Raw genomic sequence first — 4,449 nt, 5'->3', positions numbered from 1 at the left:
TAGGTCCAAAAATGCGGCCTTTCCTCCCCTTGGCAGGGAACCCTGGAAAAAGCAAGCGGGTGACACTGTCTCAGTTCTGGGGGAGGCAGGCAGGTGCCCAACATCCCCTATGGTCCCAAGGTTGAGAGGAGGAAACAGACTTTTGAGGGTTGATTTCCAGGGCATTCCAAAGATGCCAGCTGAGGAGCTTATGGGGGTTGGGGAAGGGAGGGTTGGAGGGCAGGAGGAATACTGCAAAGCTCCCCGTACTGAAGGCAATGCTCCTGGCAACCCACCCTCCAGTGGGAGCCCTGATGCTTGGGAATTCTGGGGGCTGGGTGGAGGATGAACGTCTCCACCCTGTGCACTCGGAAACCCCCTCCCCAGGCGCAAAGCCAGCATGCCACCTGTCGCCCTCCCTGGTGCTTGGTGGTCTGAGAGGACTAACCTGGTGCCCTGCCCTCCACGCTTATCTCCTCTCCTAAGGACGGCCATGCCAGGTGGCCTCTTCCCATGATGCTGCAATCCCCCTCTACCATCTGTATCCTCACAGGCGACCTTGGTGGGCTCTCAACAATAAAATGGGGGAAACAACAGCCTCCTGTTTGGTGAAAAGGAGAGTGCACACACAGCAGGCTCTCAGCTGCTGTCCTAAGCTGGTTCCCAGCCCCCTCTGGTGTAAAACCCTCTCAGACCCACCCAGCAGAAGGCAGCTGACCCTAAATGCTGCGTATCAGCCCTCTTGTTGGGGGAGATACAGGAACAGCTTCCCGGCTGGCATGGGGCCCCCAGTAACTACTGTATGAGAAACAAAACCAGACAGATTAGCAGCCATCTCCCACTTTCCTACTCCCACCCAGAGTACAGGAGTAAAAGCCCCCTGGACAGCAGCCAGGGTCCACGCTGGTGCCGCTCTGCTTAGGGACCCAGAGGCAAAACAGCTTGCCTTGCCTTAAAGGGAATGGGAATTAACAACCTCCTCCGAGGGTCACATGTGCCTGCAATGCCTCAACCAGATCAGCTGGGCTCTGCTGCTGAGGTCTAACTCAGCTCCTGCCTGCTGCAGCACCCCCACTCCTGTCCTCCACCCGCAGAGGCATTCCGCAGCAGAGCACCAGTGGGTGCTTGGAGTTCCACACCAGGTCACTTGGCAAGAGCGAGAAGGTGGGGAGGGAAGGCACACAGCCACACTCTAGAATCAGGAATCCTCTTCTCCCTCTCCGGGTCCTCTCTCCCCTGTGCGTTCACACACAGCAGTGATGCCCAGCTCACTCCTATGCCATCCCAGCAAACCATCCATAGGGCCCCAGACCACAGACCACTGAGGCCACCCCTCAGCAGGTCCCAGAACCTGCAACCGTGAGGGAGGAGAGTTCTCAGTCCCTCGTGAGGGACTCAATAGGCCACCCCTGGCTCCACCGTGAAAAGTCCCTATTTCCACAAGAGAACCAAGGAGCTGTGAGGAGGGGTGGTCTCTAAAGCTCTTTGTCTCAGAAGAAAGGCTGAGGACAGGTGGACACTGGACAAATTAGCCAGCTCACATATACACACACACACAGGCCACCCTGCAGGGGCCCAGAGGACAAAGCAACCAAATCCCACTTCTGAGCCAAAAAGGCAGGCTGCCTGCAGTGTGGCAGGCGGCCTGCATCAGGACTGGTAGGCCCAGCTAACTTTCCAGGGCACTGGGGTAGGCTTACATCTGCATGGCCAGCTCTCGCAGAGTCCAGCCCCATGCCTGACAGCTGTTCCCCCAAACAAGGGAGGGTCAATAAACACCCACTGTGACAGGCGCTGCCCCAGCTTCCACGGCCGGCCCAGGACAGCCTGAGTTACCGTTTATATAATCTTCCAGGGCTGGGGCTGATATAGCCAACATGAGGGCAAGGTTATGAAAAATGCAAGTTCAGAGCCTTTGCATCCACAAAAACCAAAACAAAACGAAACCAAACGCCACCCGTATTTTACATGACTGGGTTTTAAGACTTCTCACGTATCCATTTTGTGAACTAACAGGACACAGTGACAACAACACTTCCAGGCTTTGCCCCAGAGGCCCCAGGGCCCACCATCCCTCACCGTAAACAGACCCCAGGTGAAAAGCCCCTCAGACATCCCCAACTGGGGCATCTACACTCTGCAAGACGCAGTAAGGTGCTCATTTAAGAGCAGCTGAGAGTCCCCCAAACCAACCTGTGACCACCTGGACACAGGGCCCTACAGCCCCCACACTGCTTCTGCACAGACACGGACGATCCAGACAGCCTGGGTCAGTACAGCCCAGAAGAAGGAGCGGCACTGATCAGCACTGAAAGACACGCCCTCCAAGTGCCCAGTCTCCATCATGGGCCCACATCGTGCCACACTTAGACACCACACACTGCGAGGTCCGACCTCCATCACCCAACCGTCACCACACAGACCGCCAGCACAACCAACCACCCACCCAGAGGGTGACACACAGATGGCCGCTGCCAGGGGTGGCTAAGGCCAGGCATGGCCCGATGCCAGAACGCACTCGCCCACCACCCACCTACGGCCATCTCGCCCCTCACCTGCAGCTCGCACCAGGCTACCTCCACCCAGGTCTCCGTGTCCAGACCCTTGTAGACCGTCTTGAAGGAACCGCGGCCAAGCTCAATTTCGAACTTGAGGAAGCGGCCGTCCAGGGAGGTGGCCACAGCCTTGAGGTCGTCCTCGTCGTCGTCCTCCTCCTCGGGCTCCTCCCGGCGTGCGCGCCCGAACTCTGGCCTCGCCTCGAGAGCCCCCACGTCCTCCTTCCTCGCGGCCGCCGCCGCCTCCTCCTCGCGGGGGCCGCCCTCGGAGGCAGGCGCGGGCGAGGGCGCGGGGTCCGGGCCACGCTCCTGAGCGCCCGCGGGCTCAAGACCGGGGTCGGCAAGGTCGCCCAGCGGCGCGGCAGGCGCGGCAGGCGCGGGGACGGCCGGGCGACCGCGGGCGCGCTCGGCGATGAGGCGGCGCGTCTTGCAGAGTAGCAGCACCCTTTGCTGCAGCGGCTGCGGGGGCTGCGCGCCCGGCGACTCGGCCCCCTCCAGGCCCGGCGGCTCCTCCTGGTCAGAATCCACCACGCTGCGTCGCAGGAAGCGCTGGGGCCCGGGCCGCGCCGCCCGCGCCCGCGGCACCGCCGCCGGCTCCGCCATGCCCGCGGGCCCCGCACCGCGCCCGGCCTCCATCAGTGCGCCGGGGGCGTCTCGGCGGCCGCCATCGTCGTCCATCTCTGCGAGCAAGGACACACAGGCCCGTGTGAGCGCGGGCCTCGCCGCACCTGCCCGGGACGTGGGATGAGACAGTGCCGCCCCAGGGCCCGCGGCCTGCCCGCCCCGGCCGCGGAGGGGCCTACTGGGCTGTGCCTGGGGCGGGGGGGGGGGGGTTCTGCAGACCGGATCAGGAGGCCGGGCTGGGTGGGAGGGAGCCGTTCCCGGCTCAGGCCTGGGCCAGAGAGGAGCCCTGCTGGGCTGTCCCGGGGGACACGAGGGAGGCTGCAGAGGGGGCCGGAAGGCCGGGGAGAGGGGCACCTGTGCCCTGCCCAGCCCCGGGGAAGGGGGCCTACTGGGATGCCCCTGGGAGGTGGGGGTGGTTAAGACGGGGCCGGGAGGCCCGGGCTGGGGAAGTGGGGATGCCGTGCCCTGGGCAGCGGAGGGGTGAAGGAGGTTGGGGAAGAAGGAGGTACTGGCCCGGCGGCGGCTCCACAAAGGACGCTGCCTGGGGCGCAGGAGGGGCGCGCGGGGAGGGGGATGCGGCGGCGCAGCGCGTACACAAAGGCGGCGGGCTCGGCACTCACAGGGCGAACGGGCGCCGTCCATGCCCGCGGCCCGGCGGCCCGGGCGGGCGAGGCCGCGCTCAGGGCCGGGATCTGCGCTCGGTCCGGGGTCGCTCTCAGGGCCGGGGTCTGCGCTCCAGACCCGGGTCACCCTTGGCGCCGGGTCGCGGCGCTACTTCCTCCAGCCGGCCCGCGGCGGGGCAGCGCTCCCGAATGCTGCTTCAGCTCCGCGCGGCTGCGCTCCCGCACCGGCTCAGACCCTGCGCGCGAGGAGGGCGGGGCATTCGGCTGCCCGCCCCCGGCCGGCGCGGCGGGGCGGGGCCTGGCACGCCCACCTGTCCTCGGGCGCGCGCGAGGCCGCCTGCGGGCCAGCCCCCGGGGCCGCGCAGGCCCACTGCGGCCCTCATGCTCCCCCTCCGGATGTTACTGCTGGCGCCTGAGGATCTTTGGAATGCCCCACGCGGCTGCTGGCCGCGGATGGTCTGTTATCCCCCCTGCAAACCTGGCTTGGCCATCCTAGTTTGTCCACCTGGAAAGGCTGCCGGTTCCAAGACTCGGTCAGTCCAGGAAGACACCCTGAGTTGCAAGCCTATCCGTTTCAAGCCTGTCCATGATGACGTGCCTAGGCCTATCAAAGGGAAAACTGAGAAGGGACGGAGCTAAGCATGTTCCAGACAGACGCATGCAAGCCA

The 4,449-nt window shown here is 64.6% G+C and overlaps 1 pseudogene across 1 annotated transcript; it reads right to left on the bottom strand.

The window, feature by feature from the left end:
* Positions 1 to 2,378: 2,378 nt before the first annotated feature.
* On the bottom strand, positions 2,379 to 4,246 carry LOC309621861 (serine/threonine-protein kinase WNK2 pseudogene; annotated as a pseudogene). The gene is made up of 2 exons (XR_014249955.1): positions 3,779 to 4,246; positions 2,379 to 3,214 (listed from the first exon to the last, which is right to left on the bottom strand). The product of XR_014249955.1 is annotated as a serine/threonine-protein kinase WNK2 pseudogene (transcript).
* Positions 4,247 to 4,449: the final 203 nt, after the last annotated feature.

The sequence above is a fragment of the Balaenoptera borealis genome (assembly GCF_965194805.1).
Source record: "Balaenoptera borealis genome assembly, contig: HAP1_SCAFFOLD_1111, whole genome shotgun sequence".
Classification (NCBI taxonomy): Eukaryota; Metazoa; Chordata; class Mammalia; order Artiodactyla; family Balaenopteridae; genus Balaenoptera; species Balaenoptera borealis.
The sequence above is the reverse complement of the archived record's forward strand: the minus strand, read 5'-3'. Positions and strand labels throughout refer to the sequence as shown.